The sequence below is a fragment of the Salvelinus fontinalis genome, chromosome 28, assembly GCF_029448725.1.
Source record: "Salvelinus fontinalis isolate EN_2023a chromosome 28, ASM2944872v1, whole genome shotgun sequence".
NCBI lineage: Eukaryota > Metazoa > Chordata > Actinopteri > Salmoniformes > Salmonidae > Salvelinus > Salvelinus fontinalis.
The window spans coordinates 441203-460378 of NC_074692.1; the positions used below are offsets into that span (position 1 = coordinate 441203).

Consider the following 19176-nt stretch of genomic DNA (forward strand, 5'->3'; position numbering starts at 1 on the left):
AGAGGGTGCAGGCGTTTGTGCTGTGCTACAAAAACCAGCCCAAACAAAAGCCAGTGTGCTAGCTAGTACTCAAAGCCCTCCCTCCCTCCACCCTAAACCCTCCTGCAGCTCTAAATATGTAAACATTCCATTGCAGGAGTTTTAAGTTTCTATTTTAATGTCACATGCACAAGACCAGTGCTCGGAGAAGGGAGGAGAAAGTGCATATGGGAGTTAGTTAAGCGGCGAAGAAACAAGTTGGGTTCGTCGACTTTCAGGTAGTAATTGTGGTTCACTTCACTTCACCACGCATAGAACGACCAGTGTTCCGCATGCATTAGATCCAACCAGAGATGCAGGTCTGGAGTCAGATCCTATAACTCCCACTAACCTACATCTGTATGACTTATCACTTACATACTGCTCTAGGATCAGCATCTACTGACGCACAGTTATCGCCTAAATAAGCTTCAACACTCCCAATTGAATTCATTACTTTCTACTACGGTTGAGAAGCGATTGCAAGCCTAAGGATTGGTTCCATGTGTAATTCTCTAACCTAGGTGGATGTAATCCCTGTTTGGTAATCCTGGTTTTGCCACCAGTGTCGCGCAGTGAATGAAAGCCCAATGAACTAGTGAACTCTGCACCTCCAGCGGCTACTGTAAGAGTCTAATTACCAGGCGTGCATGGCTTTGTCCCTTCCTGGCTCCTTCCCTTGTAAGTCACCGCTTTTCATCTCGGGATTCATGAGCCCTCGGTGTTGCCCCTGGCTTTGGGTAAGTGAACCATCATTTAATACAACCATGGACGAAACACGCGACTGGTAAGAAATGCATACAGTCTGCAATCGTGCATCGGTTGATGACTTCATGATGTCATGGCTTCAGCTAAATTGGGATCCTAATAAAAACATTTGATTAAATTCACCAAGTCACTTCAGAAAAACGGGAACTCATCTCCGGCCAAAGTCCCGTGCGCGGCCCACTTCCAATTCCCGCCGTAAGCCAATCAAAAGCGTTGATACCATGAAAGGGGTTGTGAGGTACATAAAAGTCAGACATTTTGCTTCATTTCAGAAAATCTTTATACTGGCTAAGCACCGTCACTTGCTCGCCACATCCTAGCTGGCATATGTCGAGCAACCGGCTGCGGTCACACTGTGGGGAGGAGGTTTACCCGTCTACCGTCCAAAAGAAGGATGGACGGACGGGCCAAACCTCGAGCTGAGAGCCTGGTCTCCCAGACAAGAGTCCCGTGGGTTGGTACTCAACCGCAAGAACCTCATGGAGTAAGGCTTTCATCTGGCTCTTCTGCTGGGTGAGGCAGGGTGGCTCTGACTGTGGAGACAGAAGAGCAGCCTGAATGGTGACACTGCCACTTATCTGACAAGACAAGTAAAGAGGAGGGGAGAGAGGGAGTCAAAAACACTAGCTGTAATAGATTTCAGAGTGCTGTTGCAGAGAGAGAGCGAGAGAGAGAGAGAGAGAGCGAGAGAGAGAGAGAGAGAGAGAACAATGGAGTGGTACGCTGGGAATAAACACAGCATGATGGAAACGAGGGACTCCCACCGATCGTTTCGACGTGTCTCTGACACTGGAGCGGATCGACTCGGAGCTCTGAGGGCACCGCACAAAGAAAAGCCGGGGAGAAACCAGCTCTATCCTGGCGACATGGGGGAGAGAGCCCAGGAATCCTGTGCACCGGCTGACGTGGACGAGGGTTATGCAGGGGACGGTTTGGGGGACACAGGCTCCAATAGGCCGGGAGAGTAGCAGATGATGCTTTACCAAGGAGGACGGAGGTGGAATGTCTATGGAGAGAGGAGGAATGTCAGAAAACGGGCCACATTACGGGGGAAGGAAGTCCACTCCTTAGGGCATATGGCTAGTTTGGGTCCCCTTGCAGGGATGACGGTCTATGGGATGGGTGCAGCTGTACAGGAGGGGTAGGAGAGGCGTGTCTAGAGAGAATGGAGTAGAGAATGGAGTAGATACTATCCTCAGGAGTGCCACTGTTCCCAACACGTCACATCTCTCAAAAGTTGAAAAAAACACCCATTCGCAACCCACTCGTACAGTACACACGGACATAGGCACGCACGCACACACACCGACACACACACGCACTTGCGCAAAGACTCCCTCACTCCTCTCCAGAATTTCACTACTTATAACGCCCTTCTTAACCATCTCCAATTTCTTCCTGCTTGCCTCCCAGACTCTGTCCTCTGTCTGCGGCTGTGTGTGGCAGCATGTCTTTCAGGGAGCAGGGAACTGAGGGAAGAACTTCCCAATTAAGACAGGGTAATGGGAAAGGCTGTTGTGCCACAGGCTGCAGCTCGGCCAAACTTCATTTAAGGAGGCCCGGCCTTTGAAAGTGAGGCCCGGAGCGAAGCAGCGCGATAGCTGGCCCAGAGTACCACCACTTACCAGGGACGGTACCCAAGTCTCGCTGCCTCACCCGGAAGGGTAAAGTCCTCATTTACTAATTGACGATCACCGGTGAACACATTGTCGAGTCAGAGAAGCCACATATCTATCAAGACACTCAATTATACGACTGCATATGGAACCATTACCCTGACTCGGACCCCAAGGCCTCGATGACGACAATAACGCCAGACAGCTCAAAAAGACCTTCAAAATCACCGCAAAAATTCCTCAAGAGCTCCTTCTGTAGAAAATGTCACTTTGGAGGAAAACAGAATGACACTGAGTAGGCTTTTAAGCCGTGATCAACGACAGAGAAGCACAACAATGACAACTTCTTCTGAAATGTTTTCCTTCTCTTTCCGTCCTCCTGGAACGGGAAAAGAGGGAGTGCGGTATTGTAGTGTGTGATGATTGACATACAGCGATGGAAATCCCATCATCTACACGGCACAGCAGGAGTGGGTTTTGGTGGGGGGGGGGGGGGGGGGGGAATACAACAGTTTACATTGCAGTGGGGCATGCCCTTGATGTCACGGCTGACAGAACAACAGGAGCAACACTACTTTGAATACGGAACAACCTTGATCACTGGCGTGGTGGCGAGGAGGGGAAATTCAAGATGCTACAGCTAGCTAACGACAAAACACAACCCTGGCGCATTCTGTCCAGGGCGGAGACAGTTCACACGACTCTCTTGAACAATTAGTAGGCCCAGCTACCGTTTCTACTGCGTTCGGACACGCATTCCAAGCGCACTCACCATGACCGTTTCATTCATAGAAATCCCATCAAAGTAGGAAACCGTTCAATTAAAAATGATGATTCGTGGGGAAACTAACTCAATATAAAAAGACACGACATAGGTTTTATTGGACCCCGACAAGGCTACATAAGATGGGACTGACCAACAAGGTTGAAGATGCCAGAAAGACACCGGTAACATTTAGTAACACGCAATACGGGAATGTACATTAGCGCTAGCTTTCTGGAGGGATGTTTTTGAAACATCTGGAGGATTGGTTGGAGTTAACAATCCCAGTTTCACAGCGAACGTGTCTCCTGGGCGATAGAACAAGAGTTGCCTAATCACTGTTGGTATGGTTACAGTAGCTCAAGCAATCCTTAGCATTTGGAAGGGCCGTGCCACCCCTACTCGAAAAGCGAGACTAACAAGTATCCCAGGAGGTAATAATAACCAGGCAGGCGGCGCCGGAGCATGACCCAAAAAGAGAAACCACAGGCATGAGTGTCCGCGTCGCACACTCTCAATCATATTCTCTGGCTGGGTCTGGGATAAAGAAGCCTGTTGCTGTCTGGTCCATCCCGCGGTCTCCACGCCAGTCAGAAGCTAATTAAGTCATTGGAAATAACGCCGGGCGATGGTACCTGTACGCAATCTAGCGGAGCAGGTTTGATGAGCCAGTACAAGGCCCTGGGCCAACTTCAAAAAAGATGGCGAAAGGAGAAGAAGGAGAAGAAGAAAAAAAAGCGAGGGCTTTTTAATTGAACAGCCAAACTTAGAGACTTCTCAGTATCCTTTTCTCCAACAACTGGGAAAAGGTTAAGCATGCCCCCAGCAGACAGGCTTGGTGCAAGGGTCTGCTGTGTGAATCACTGGGGAGGCTAGAGCTAGTTGGATGGTGGAGGTAGGGGAAGGCGTGAGGGAGAGTGGCTCGGGTTAATTGGGGGGAGTTCACAGCGCGGCCATGTTGTATAGGGGGGGCCCCTGTGATCGTGGCAGGGGCCCTGCGGGTGCTCTCTCTCTCTCTCCCTCCCACCTTACCTCTCAGTACAGCCACCTGACTCATGCACCCGCCAACACGCGTCACACACACACACACACACACACACACTCGCAGGCCATCCTCGCAGGCCATCCTCGCAGGCCATGAAACCAGATCAATCCAGACCCTACCGTACACTCTTCAACCCAATTGGTCTACCTTGGGAGAGAAACTTCGCTCAGAAATATCAAATTAAAGTCCATTAAAACGGAAACTTATTTCCATATGTTCAACCTGTAACCGTGCAGGACCCTCCCACACACCTCAGTAGGACCCTTTCTCTGTAGGTTATGTGCCCCCAACACGCTGCACCGCACCGGGATCACGGCTGCAGGGGCGCGCCACTGAAGTAGGTCACGGTGTGGCTGGGCTACGGCGAGGCGCACACACACACACACGGCTGGAGACGACTGAGGTTCTGGCACCCTGGCGATCACAGGAGGAGGCGGAGCGGAGAGTGATTGGGCCTTTCTAGGTCACGTCTCGCGGCGGCGCTCCTCTCGCTCCGAGCAGACCCGACGCCATTTAAACCTACGCAGCAACACCACATGGGAGGCTGCTTGAAACCCAGCACACTGCTGGGCTATGGTGGTCGCTACCTCTGACTCCACCTCCGCTCTATCGCTCTCCACGTCCCCCTCTCTCTCTCTCCGCAGTATTGCCCTCCTCCATTATTTCCCCATCTAAATCCATTCTGTCCTCTGCAGAGGGATCAGCCTGTGGACTTCAAAGGGGTTGGAACTGGGTCACAGACTGACACTGCCGCAGTACACATATATCTTGGCCAGGGCAGAGAGAGAGACAACTCATTCAGTTTCTATCGCACTCTCTCTCTCTACCCATCTCTCTCTCTCCACCCATCTCTCTCTCTCAATAGATGAGGGAGTTTATCAGCACTGGATTTGTTTTTCGAATTCTTTGTGGCTCTGTGTAATCTGAGGGAAATGTGTGTCTCTAATATGGTCATACATTTGGCAAGAGGTTAGGAAGTGCAGCTCGGTGAGCACATAGCCTGTCTTCTCTTGAGAGCCAGGTCTGCCTTCGGCGGCTTTTCTCAATAGCAAGGCAATGCTCACTGAGTCTGTAAATAAGATTTCCTTAACTTTGGGTCAGTCACAGTGGTCAGGTATTCTGCCACTAAATACTCTGTTTAGGGTCAAATAGCATTCTAGTTTGCTTAGTTTTTTTGTAAATTCTTTCCAATGTGTCAAGTAATTCTCTTTTTGTTTTTCATCATTTGGTTGGGTCTCACGTCCTGGGCCTCTATGGGGTCATTTTGTGAACAGAGCCCCAAGGACCAGCTTGTTTAGGGGACTCTTCTCCAGGTTCATCTCTCTGTAGGTGATGGCTTTGTTATGGAAGATTTGGGAATTGCTTCCTTTTAGGTGGTTGTAGAATTTAACAGCTCTTTTCTGGATTTGATCATGAGCAAGTATCGGCCTAATTCTGCTCTGCATGAATTATTTGGTGTTTTACGTTGTACACAGAGGATCATTTTGCAGAATTCCGCATGCATAGTCTCAATTTGGTGTTCGTCCCATTTTGTGAATTCTTGGTTGGTGAGCGGACCCCAGACCTCACAACCATAAAGGGCAATGGGTTCTGTAACTGATTCAAGTATTTTTAACCAGATCCTAATTGGTATGTCAAATTTTATGTTCCTTTTGATGGTATAGAAGGCCCTTCTTGCCTTGTCTCTCAGATCTTTCACAGCTTTGTGGAAGTTACCTGTGGCGCTGATGTAGGTATAGTTTTCCGCGTGCTCTAGGGCAACGGTGTCGAGATGGAATTTGTATTCTTGGTCCTGGCAACTGGACCTTTTTTGGAACACCATTATGTTGGTCTTACTGAGATTTGCTGTCGGGGTCCAGGTCTGAAAGAATCTGTGCAGAAGATCTAGGTTCTGCTGTTGGCCCTCCTTGGTTGGGGATAGAAGCACCAGATCAGCAGCAAACTGTGGACATTTGACTTCAGATTCTAGTAGGGTGAGGCCGGGCGCTCTTCTAGTGCTCTCGCCCTCGTTGAAATATATGTTGAAGAGGGTGGGGCTTAAACTGCATCCCTGTCTCACACCCCCCCCCCCCCCCCCCCCTGAAGAAAGAAATGTGTGTTTTTTGCCAAATTTAACTGCACACTGGTTGTTTGTGTAGACAGATTTTATAATGCATGTTTTTCTCCCAACACCACTTTCCATCAATTTGTTTACCAGGCTCTCATGACAAATTGAGCCGAAAGCTCTCTCTCTCGATGCTAGTTCACAATGAGAACGACCTTCCTGTGGGCACAGAAAGGGTATAGGGCTGTGGGACATTGGTAAGGCCATCAGGAACAACAGAGAAAAACGGGAGAATGTGCGTATGGAGGCTTATGGCGGGCTCGGACTAGGTAAAACAGCACAACACCACAAGGACACATACACATACATACTTCAAAGGACAAGGCAGTGTGGGTAACCCACGGCAGGCAGGGCATTACTACTTACAGAAACAAAACAAACATCACACACGCACGCACGCACACACCACCCCCAGAAAGGAGAGAAAGACAGTGAGGCAGGAAGAAAGAGCAGGAGAGAACAGAGAGACTGAGAGAGGCAGAGCAAGGTCAGTCAGAGCACAAAGCTGCAGGGGCAATGTGTTTGTACACTTCGTGAAAAACACAACTCTGAACGAACGAGAGAGAACGATTGGAGAGAGAGCAAAGCCCCTTCTGCCTCATCATTACAATGAAGTGCATAGAAAACAAAACCGATCAGTCCTAAACCCTCAAACCACTCGTACACACACACAGTACCAGGGCCAAGGGATGTTTACCGAAGATGTAGCTTATAACCTGAACTGGAGCGACTCAGAGACATCAAAGGCAAGGCCAGAGCCTATCATCGCAGTACGGCCTCCACTGATACACAAGCACACACCAGACACACACGGGGGACACGGGCTGTTCCCCTTCAAGTACCACCACAGATGTTTCTCTGTCCATCAAAACCTACAGATCGGATACCTGATTTCCAAACGGGGCTCTATAGTACGTAGCGAGGTTAGAGTCCCTCGGTGGCACTGTGCGTGTGTTGTGTGCCTGTGTGCGCGTGCTTGTAGGTTGATGCCGAGATGACTGACGGCAGGCAGGGGCAATAACACAGTGGCATATGGCGCGCCTGGTAACCGCAAACTTGACATAAGCGCAAACAACTCAGCCGAGCGTGTCCCAGTCCTAAGAGGGTTAAGGGATAGGCTGTCAGCATATGGGAGGATAATAACACATATCACCGTGACGATAACACACTTTAGGCCGCATGTCAACTTTAAAAAGAGACGGAAAAGGAGAGAAAATACATAGGCTGATGACTCCGACAAAACACTTGACAACGTCTCAAGACGAACCGAGTGGGAGGGAGGGAGGGAGGGAGGTAGAGTTTGAAACGGATGAGGGCATTGAAACACACACACATAGAAAACTACCTACAAACACACCAGGTGCCGAGGGTCATTCCACGTGTCTCTTGTAGTTGCCCCTGTGTGCTTCTGACCTGTAGTGACACCGAAGACAGAGAGGGACATACTGATAACACCTAATTACTGACTCCATCTCAGGGCCATTCTCTGTCTGTCTCTCACACGCACGCAAACACGCACCCATGGACACACACACACAGAGAAAGAGATACAGAGAGAGAGAGAGAGAGAGAGATATACAGAAGAGATACAGAGAGAGAGAAAGATACAGAAGAGATACAGAGCCTTGACACAGAAAACCCTCAGCCTGTGATTAACCATAAACCCAACTGACCTTTGGAGGAACGCATGAACACACATACAAGCGCAGACACAAACTCACACCCCAACTGGGCCTTCGGGGTGAACACACTCGCCCTATAGTTCCACACAAGGACAAAAACCTGCCTACGGTAGATGAGCACGTACACAATCACACACCCTTCCCGAGAAAGGCCTGCCCACATAAACAGATCAAAGATAGGCCCTATCTTATGCCCATACATTACAAAGAAAGACAAGCAAGCAAGCATGCTCCATACGCACGCACGCACACACACACACACACACACACACAGAGCACCTGGTCGTGGGAGGTGGGGGAAACAGAGAAAGGAGAGGTGTCAGTGTGTCACTATAATTAACCTAGTTGATCGCTGACACCCTGTGTGTGTGTGTGTGTGTGTGTGTGTGTGTGTGTGTGTGTGTGTGTGTGTGTGTGCGCGCGCGCGCACGTAGCAGGATGGTTCACAATGGCAGGATGAAAGGGAGAAGAGAGTGGAGGGAGAGGCAAAAGGAGGAAGAGAGGGAAAGAGCACGAGGTAGAGTGACAGGGGTGAGATGCAGGCAGATGCGCTGTCAAGGCTCTGGGGCTCTTGAGGGGTCTTGGCCAGGTGACACCGGCCCCAAAGCCCAGTACACACACGCACGCAGGGAGGCACGCACACACACACACACAAACCTTCTACCCAGCACAGATCGTATTTCCGTTGAACTGCTCAATATAATGTACATGACAGTGTAAATTTCCATTCTAGCCTGCATCTGTCCGTGTGTGTGCGTGTGCGCGTGTGTGTATAGTAAGCCTGTTTCAAGGACAGAGACTACTCTCATTGGGGAGGCAGGACGCCCTATCTGAATCAGATTACATGTCAAACATGGCTGTCCTATGAGCACCTAACGAAGCCCTTATGAACGGCCTGGTCTCATGCCGGCAGCCAGATCTTTATCGGCAGAGGGAGGGCTAAAACTGTTTGCCGCGATGTTACGTGGCGTTTTGGTGTAACCTCGGCGTCGTTGCTGCAACCCCGTTAACCCCGATTTAAGCAATAAGTTCTCTCTCATCGATCAAGCCCTCGACCAGCGCGAACCGGGAGCACGTGTGGACGCTGCACACGCCTGGACTCAAACTTGACCTCTGGACTTCCTTGGTGGCTGACCGGGTGTCCGCTTCCTTCCCTCTGCCTCCTCCTCAAACTCAATTTCCTCTGTCCAGCTCCGGCACCTCGTCTTCTCACCCGGGCAAGCCCAACGCCACGTGAAACACCATGTAACATTAACAAGCAGAGGAAAGGGGAGGTGGGGATCGATAGCTGTTTTAGTGGTGCGTGTGTTCTCTGTGCCTAGCCTCAGTGGAGTGTTCCCAGGAAGACAGTGAGCAGGAATCCACCACACACACACTGCCTCTGGCGCTCTGGAAGAGAGTCTAAACAAGACCGTCCCAGCGGGACACACACACGCACGCTACACACACACACTGCCCCGCAGCTGCAAACGACCTACTACCCACCTCACACACTGCTGCCTTGATGATATCATTTGTTAATTTGGACAAAAAAAAAAGCAATTATCAACACTGGGGCTAATAAATGCATATTTCCGAATAATGTTTCACCACTCAGATCAAAGTTTCCCCCCCGTTTCTTTTTTGTTCTATCCATCCTGCAGCTAGCTGGTTTCTGATTCTAGTAGCGTGAGCCGCTCATCCTTTTCTAGGGGGGGTGGGGGGTGAGTACTGTGTTTATTCTTATTCCGTGTCTTCAGAAATCATATTTCGTTTGTTTCCCTAAAGAGGACAGGAAGCCCGAGGAAGTACTGTTTTTTTTCCTCTGTCCTTTTCTGACTGACAAATAAATGGTTCCAGAAAAGTAAGACAAAACGAGACCATAGTCAATAGAGAGCTGGGGGGGGGGGGGGGGAGCCACACACACAGCAATCTAATCCTGGAAGAAGAAAAAAAGTATAAACTCCAAACACACACGCTTAATATGCAAATACACACTGAGCATGGTGTTCCATTGTTCATAAAGAAGCAGAAGAGTGGGGGGGGGGGGGGGGGGGGGGTGAAACCCTGTGATGAGAGATTCACCGCAGCACTGTTAAGATAGGGAATACGACCACGAAATAATGTTTTCTCCCCTTCTGATCAATTTTTAATTTGGCCTGTGCAGGCGAGCTCTTCCCGGGTCTGGGCTGGTAATAATTGGGTTTTATTGACAGCTGCTGTCCCGCGGGAGGCTATTTAAAAGAGGTTTAACCCCAGAGCAAGTCTCAGCCTCTGCTGCCTTTGAAGGCGTCAAGTGCATTGATTTTTACTGCAGGAAACGCTGCACATTCCACCTGGAGAATATGGGTCCCATGCAGGGCCTCAATTACAAAGCCAGCTCAGACCAGCCCATCCTCTGACCCCTTCACGCACGGCACAGCACACTCCTTCGATGCTGCCCTCCCGGAACCCCAGAGAGCCTCGATAACCCAACCCCTAAACACACATGCCCTTCTTGTACATGCATATATACATCATAACCTAACCCCCAAAGACCAGCTTCCACCATGATCACCAGATGAGAGGAAAAACGCCCTAAGATTTACACACAAGCAACGTACACTGCTATTTAATGCAGAGAGCAGTCAGAGAACACACACACACACACACACAGGAGAGCTCAGGGCTCGGGGTAAAAGGAGGGGATTTGAGGAGAAAACAGAGAGGAGGGAGAGTAGAAGGAGAGCGCAAGAGAGAGCGAGAGAGAGAGCGAGCTGCTGTTATACAGTATCACAAAGCGACGAAGTCGAGAAGCACATTTTGAAAAAGACATCAATCCAGCAAAAAAAAAAAAAATTAAAAAAAAATTAAAAGAGCAACATGACAGAAATTAAACCAGATTCCTGTGTTAGAGTTCAGCCCGCTTCCCTGCCTCCTTTCAGCCTCCCATTGAAATTCTGGGCAGATACAAACCCCTAGGCTTTTGACACACTTTTGAAAACACCACACCCCCTCTTTCTTTCCAGCAAGTCTCCAGTGCCGAGCCTAACTGACTAGAAAGAGCAAGGAGGGGGCGGGGTGGGAGGAGGGCGTATAAATCCAGTTTTTTATTAAATACTTTATTTTCAATGAAATGCAGTTGCTTGCTTGTTTGTTTTTTCGGGGGGGGGGGGGGGGGGTTCAAGGCATTTTCCTTTCTTACTCTGCGTGTGGAGCAGGAGTGAGGGTTGAGGGGTTGACTTAAGGGGGTTGTTGAGGTGTGGGGGGGGGGGGGGTGCACTGCAGGGAGAAAGGGGGGCGTCGTGAAGGGGACTGGGGGGGCTAGAGGTAGGGGTCAAAGATACATTCAAAACCAATCAGAAAAAAAACAGATATGCTAAAAATATGGATTGGGAGAGGGAGCGTGTGAGATTAAAAAAGTAAGAAAAAGAGATGCATGGTTGAGGCCACAGCAGAGTTACTGTATGTATGGCTGCTGTCAAATGCTCTTTTTCACTCCCTCCTGCGCCCCAAACGCCACTGGGAGAGAGCAGCTCCCAACCCCAGCCAGGGCACTCGTGACCCAAGTCAGTATTCAACGTCGGAAGACAACGCAGAAACCGGCCACTAGGGGCAACGGTGAGCACTATAGGCAACAAATTGGTAATCCAGCGATAGGAAGTTGTTTTTGCGATTTTTTGATTTTAGCGTATCCCAAATCTGAACCCTAACCAGATTTCGGGGTTAATGCCTAAACTTAACATTTGACATTTGGAACGTGGATGAATGTATAACGCTGACATGAGACAGTGAGAGCTAGTTGTCCTACCCACAATCCCTCCATCCATACAGGAGACCTTGGTAGCCTACTAGCAAGCTTAAAGAGTGGTGTGTGTGTGTGTGTGTGTGTGTGTGTGTGTGTGTGTGTGTGTGTGTGGGGCTTGGGCGGTATACAGTATATACAGTTGAAGTGGGAAGTTTACATACACTTAGGTTGGAGACATTAAAACTCGTTTAACAACCACTCAGCAAGTTTCTTGTTAACAAACTATAGTTTTGGCAAGTCGGTTAAGACATCTACTTTGTGCATGACACAAGTCATTTTTCCAACAATTGTTTACACACAGATTACTTCATTTAGAATCCACTGTATCACAATTCTAGTGGGTCAGAAGTTTACATACACTAAGTTGACTGTGCCCTTAACCTGTTTGGGCTGCAAGGGGCAGTTTTGAGTAGCCAGATAAAATGTGCCCATTTCAAACGGCCTCGTACTCAATTCTTGCTCGTACAATATGCATATTATTATTACTATTGGATAGAAAACACTTTCTAGTTTCTAAAACCATTTGAATTATTTCTCTGAGTGAAACAGAACTCATTCTGCAGCACATTTCCTGACCAGGAAGTGGAAAGTCTGAAATCGATGCTCTGTTCTTCTTCCTGCCTATAAATGGGCACAAGACTTATTAGTATACATGCACCTCATACACCTTCCTCTGGGTGTCAAGAGGCTGTGAGAGAAGAAATGAGTTGATTATCTTGGTCTGAGATGGAACACATCATCTTGGAATGACGTGTCCACCATTTTCGGTACTCTGAAGAGAGCGAGCTAGACAGTGGGATTGCCTTTTGTTTAGCTGCCGTTATAGGCGACTACAATCTCCGGCTTTGATTTTATTTGATACATGTCACCATATCATCATAAAGTATGTTTTTTCAATATGGTTTCATCAGATTACTGAAATTTTTTCGGGAGTTTTGCCGTGTTCCGTTCTCTTCCGTTTGTTGACATGGAGAGTGTTGTGCCACCCGGCTAGCGCGCTTGCTAAATGAAGAGGGAAAGTGTCCGTTCTGAATCCAAACAACGACTGTTCTGGACAAAGGACACCTTGTCCAACATTCTGATGAAAGATCAGCAAAAGTAAGACCCATTTTATGATGTTATTTCATATATCTGTCGTAGTCGCCGGCGCCCAAGTGTTTCTGGCTATTGTGCTAAGCTAATATAATGCTACATTTTTTTCCCGCTGTAAAACAATTAATAAATCGGAAATATTGGCTGGAATCACAAGATGCCTGTCTTTCATTTGCTGTACACTCTGTATTTTTCAGAAATGTTTTATGATGAGTAATTAGGTATTTGACGTTGGTGTCTGTAAGTTTTATGGCTGCTTTCGGTGCAATTTCTGACTGTAGCTGCAATGTAAACTATGATTTATACCTGAAATATGCACATTTTTCTAACAAAACATATGCTATACAATAAATATGTTATCAGACTGTCATCTGTTGTTTCATGGTTAGTGGCTATTTATATCTTTATTTGGTCGAATTTGTGATAGCTACTGATGGAGTAAAAAACTGTTGGAGTAAACGTGGTTAGCTAATAGATTTACATATTGTGTATTCCCTGTAAAACATTTAAAAAATCGGACATGTTGGCTGGATTCACAAGATGTGTACCTTTCATATGCTGTATGCTGTATTGGACTTGTTAATGTGTGAAAGTTAAATATTTTGAAAATATATATATTTTGAATTTCGCGCCCTGCACTTGAGCTGGCTGCTGTCATAAGTGTACCGACGTCGGGCTTGTAGCCAGAAGAAGTTAAACAGCTTGGAAAATTACAGAAAATGATGTCATGGCTTTAGAAGCTTCTGATAGGCTAATTGACATCATTTGAGTCAATTGGAGGTGTACCTGTGGATATATTTCAAGGCCTACCTTCAAACTCAGTGCCTCTTTGCTTGACATGGGAAAATCTAAAGAAATCAGCCAAGACCTCAGAAAAAAAAATGTAAATCTCCACAAGTCTGGTTCATCCTTGGGAGCTATTTCCAAACGCATGAAGGTAACACGTTCAGCTGTACAAACAATAGTACGCAGGTATAAACACCATGGGACCACACAGCCGTCATGACGCTCAGGAAGGAGATGCATTCCATCTCCTAGAAATGAACGTACTTTGGTACGAAAAGTGCAAATCAATCCCAGAACAACAACAAAGGACCTTGTGAAGATGCTGGAGGAAACAGGTACAAAAGTAACTATATCCATAGTAAAACGAGTCCTATGTCGACATAACCTGAAAGGCCGCTCAGCAAGGAAGAAGCCACTGCTCCAAAATCGTCATAAAAAAGACAGACTACGGTTTGCAACTGCACATGGGGACAAAGATTGTACTTTTTGGAGAAATGTCCTCTGGTCTGATGAAACAAAAACAGAACTGTTTGGCCATAATGACCATCGTTATGTTTGGAGGAAAAAGGGGGAGGCTTGCAAGCCGAAGAACACCATCCCAACCGTGAAGCACGGGGGCGACAGCATCATGTTGTGGGGGTGCTTTGCTGCAGGAGGGACTGGTTCAATTCACAAAAGATGGCATAATGAGGAAAATTATGTGAATATATTGAAGGAACATCTCAAGACATCAGGCTCAAGACATCAGGCATCTCAAGGCTTAAGGACAACAAAGTCAAGGTATTGGAGTGGCCATCACAAAGCCCTGACCTCAATCCTATAGAAAATTTGTGGGCAGAACTGAAAAAGCGTGTGCGAACAAGGAGGCCTGACTCAGTTACACCAGCTCTTTATTTTATTTTACCTTTATTTAACAAGGCAAGTCAGTTAAGAACAAATTCTTATTTTCAATGATGACCTAGGAACAGTGGGTTAACTGCCTGTTCAGGGGCAGAACGACAGATTTGTACCTTGTCAGCTCGGGGATTTGAACTTGCAACCTTTGGGTTACTAGTCCAACGCTCTAACCACTAGGCTACCCTGCCGCCCCGTCTCTGTCAGGAGGAATGGGACAAAATTCACCCAACTTATTGTGGGAAGCTTGTGGAAGGCTACACGAAACATTAGACCGAAGTTAAAACACTTTTAATGGCAATGCTACCAAATACTAATTGATTATGTAAACTTCTGACCCACTGGAAATGTGCTGAAATAAATCATTCTCTCTACTATTATTCTGACATTTCACATTCTTAAAATAAAGTGGTGACCCAAGACAGGGCATTTTTGCTAGGATTAAATGTCAGGAATTGTGAAAAACGGAGTTTAAACGTATTTGGCTAAGGCGTTTGTAAACTTCCGACTTCAACTGTATCCTGGGATGGTCTTAGGAGATAAAGCAGATCGCGTTCTTCATTTCATCCGTCATATTCTTATTTCATTATCAAGCTTATCGGTAGTCCCATCACATGGTGTGTGTTTACAAGCACACAATGACGAGAGTCACTCACCGTTGTGCAGCACAGTATGGAATTCACAATGAAATGTTAGCCAACTTAATAATAATTAGAAGATATCTAGCTAACTGTCTAAAATGTTCTAAATGCTCCGCAGTTGTGCATTTGGTTAGCTTCTTGCAAAATTAAGCTTCTCTTGCTAAAAGCAGAGAAACCTCTCCTGGATCAAGAGCCTTGCTTTCTTATATTTGTTTTGTGTGTGCAGCAAACTGGGAGTAGCATTTTTGAGTTACTTGTGTAACTTTGCGAGCCGGAATGTCTGTCCTGCAAAAAGTATATATATGACACTGTATAAAATGTTCGCTAAGCGCTCATTAGCATTTAGCTAGCATTCCCTATGGGATTTGACATGTACTTGTTAGCATTGCTAACCTTTAGATTATAGAGGCTCAGTGGGGTTTGAAATCTCGGCCTTTGTGTTCAGTGCCAATATTACCGAATATCCTAGGATGACGCAAGGTTGGTATGAAGGTATGGCAATCTGGATACCGCCAAAGCCTAGCTTGTGTGTTTGCCAAGTTGCATGTTATCCTGAATATTGCAGACAGTATGTGACAGCATTACCTATCGCTCCCCTTCAACCATGAATGACAACAGTGTTTGTGTACTGCACCAATCCACTCACAATCCCAGGTAACTACTAAAACCCAGCACTGCTAAACACATCCTCTTCTCTCTTTCTTTCCCCTTTCCCTCTCGCTTACCACTGGTCGGTTGGCCTCTCTTTTCTACCTTCCTTCCTTCCTCTTGCTCTCCCTCTCTCTCTCCCTCTCTCAAAATGCAGCCTTGACAGGGCCAGAAGGTAATGATACAGCTGCCATGACGCAACAAGCAGACCTGTCCACTGTCAAGAATTGAAATCATGAAGGAATAAGCTGTCATTAAGAGGGCCTCTCCCTGCAGTGGAGCTGTCAGCCGGCTGCCTCCCTCCCACCCCTCTCTCCTCTCCTGCCTCCCGACTCTGCCTGTGCTGCCACTGGGGCCCGCGCTGGAGTGGGCTCCCCTCGCCTGTCACTTTACAGCCAGGCTCTGGGAATAGCGCCACTTCCACACCATCCGCAACAACTGTGCCGAGTGTGAGGGAGGGTGGTGTGAGTGGTGGAGTGTGTGTGTGTGTGTTCGTGCATGCTCTGTATGTGTGTGTGTGTGTGTGTGCATGCTCTGTGTGTGTTTGTATGGACACATGCGTCTCTGTGTGTGAGTATGGATACATGTGTGTGTGTGTGTACAGCAAAGTGTACTCACACATACAATATCTTAGTAGTCATAAACGGGAAGGTATAGCTGTCATATCTGGGCGTCGATTTTTTTTGAAACCACACACTCAGGCATTGCTTATTTAATTGTCATCGTCTTGGCGACAGTGTGATAGCTTGTCATAGACATAGGTACAGCATACGTGTTATCCATGGTGGACGCTACAGCTAGTCGTTCTCACTCTGGCTACCGACAGAGCCGAAAGGCTGGCGTCCCAGAAATAAGTGCGTTTTGAGTAAGGCAGGTCTGATGGTGAGAGCCGGGGAAGGATGCCCTCAGATTCACCCCTGATGGGGGAGAGGCACATGCCCGGTCAGGGGGAGGGGGTGTCTGGGGTCTGATTAAACAGCGCAAACTCCTATTCCCACAATCCACGGCTTTGCCAGAACTGATCCCATTGGACAGGAGGCCGGGGCGAAGTGTGGCTTCAAAAGGAGGACGGAGAGGAATGAAAAGTGGGGGTTTTCTACCGCTGAGACATATATGGTGTGAATTCCCCCCTCTGCCCGGCGATACGGCTGCGTGGGCGCATCCGTGTGTGTATATATGTGTTAAAGGCTCCCTTTGTCTCCATTAGAACACACTGGCAATGACTGCGGAGCGCATGGTTCCTCTGCATCTCGTGGTAGTACACACGAGACAGGTCCAACAGGGGGTAACACAGGGAGTCAGGTGGGGTGGGGGGGGGTGTATGTTTGAGGAGGGGGGGGGGTGAAGGAATTGTATCCCGCCGTGCATCTGCACGGAATTGCCTTTGTTAGAAAACAGTATAACAGTTTATTATAGCAGAGTACCATTCTGGCATGGTTACCACATAAGGAGAGGGAACACCTAAGGCCCTAAATCAGTCCCGCCTACACTTTAGCCTCCTCAGACAGTGCACACTCCGCCGTTCAATATCCTGGACACTACAGCTCTCTCTGTGGCTGTACAGCTCTCCAAGAGAGGAGTCTTCCGGACAGGAAGGGGAGAAAATGAGAGAAGAGTGGAAGACATGATGAATCTGCAGCGTGAAGAGGTTCTACTTGATCTCCTGGTCGGCCGTGCGTTAATCAGCCCACCTGAGATGATAGGCGGAGATAACGTCTCCTCGTAGAGTCGGGCTAGAGCTACCACTCAGGTAGTCAGAGAGGGAGCTGTCTGTCCGTCTGTCTGCCTGTCTGCCTGTCTGCCTTGCTTCCGCTTTACCTAACCACGTAACCAGAGTTTTTCCTGGTCTGGTCACATGGTCAGGGAATAACCCCTGGCTTTCCTCCTAACACCTTTGCAATCTCAGAGGCCTCACCTTGGGTCAGTTGAGCATTTTCCCTACTAATGGTTAAGGTTGTGATTGGGAGAGGAGTAACTGATCCTAGATCTGTACCTAGGGGAAATGTCACTAGGAAGTGCCAACAGTAGTGGCTAATAGGTATCCAGCCAGAGTGGAAGGACTTCCTGTAAATGCCATGACGATGTGTCAAAGGCGTAAGGATACGGCTCCTTGTTTTATCGTGATGAATGGACACGGCTACACTCACAGCGGTCTCTATATCTCGCCTGTCACTTTGCTTCTGAGGAACGCAACTCTCCGGGCAAATGTAATAATAACCAGTCGTACTGTAACACACACACACACACACACACACACCTGCTCCAGTCGCGCCGGCAAATAAACCTGGCCGTCTGCGCAAGTCTTTATGACATTTAGAAGGCGGGAGAGAGGGGGAGAAAGCAGGGATCTCCCCTAAGTCAATTTGAACGGTGGGACAATTAAATTAGGCAGGTAGCTTAGGCCAGGTTGACAAATGAGCGCTGTGATGAGGGGGGAAATAAGAGTGTGGAGAGCCGGGGCATCCGGCGCGCTGACGCAGACCTGCCGTACACAAGGGCACGGGGGAGAAGAAATGAGAATCTAAATTACACTTCACACAACATCGGCATCACGGCTCGCGCTAAAACTTCACCTGGGTTTTACACATTATGGATGGAGGAATGTGGAGTCTGTGGAGGAATGTGGCTGCCCTAGAACTAGGGGTTTTCATTGGAGAGAGCCCTAACAAAACAATAGAATACCTCTCTGTGTCAGAGAAGGAAGTGAAAGGAGAGACTCGAGGTGGTCTCAACGCTTCCCCAGTCCCGTCGGCCTAGTTGACTCCTAAAGGCCTTTCTTCACTACCTCACATCACCACCATTATCTACAACAACATACACACCACCCCCCCCCACAACCCACAACCCTTGGCTATCTCTAGGGTACATACTCGTGAAGGAGGGCACGGCCGGGATGCTTTCCAAGGGTCTTCGAGAGAGGGGGGGGGTGTGAGAGCGAGACGGAGAGAGGTAGAAAGAGAGAGAGGGAGAGAGATAGAGTGTGTGTGTGTGTGTGTGTGTGTGTAGTGTTGAGGGGGGAGCCATGCAGATCAGGGAGCACGGTGATGTGAAGCTGCTGCAGACCTGAGGGCTGACCTGCAGCTAAGACTCCACACAGACAGACAGACAGACAGACAGAGAGAGAGAGAGAGAGATCACAGACTAGAACACTGAACTGCAGTACTGCAGCCGCCAGTGTCACACAGGGGAATACAAAGAGAGAGAGATAGAGGGGGGGGGGGGGGGTTGAACAAGATGCATGTACATAAATAGGCTTACAGGCCTGCATACTCTCACAATAACCCGTTTATAAAATGACAAAGTACTCAACACAAATCAAAATGAAACCAAGACATATATACACCACAGAAACA

The 19176-nt window shown here is 48.1% G+C and overlaps 1 protein-coding gene across 8 annotated transcripts in view; it reads right to left on the reverse strand.

Annotated features, from left to right (window-relative positions):
* The window catches only part of fam172a (family with sequence similarity 172 member A), a 191191-nt gene that overhangs the window by 153230 nt on the left and 18785 nt on the right, over positions 1 to 19176 (reverse strand). The window lies entirely within an intron of this gene.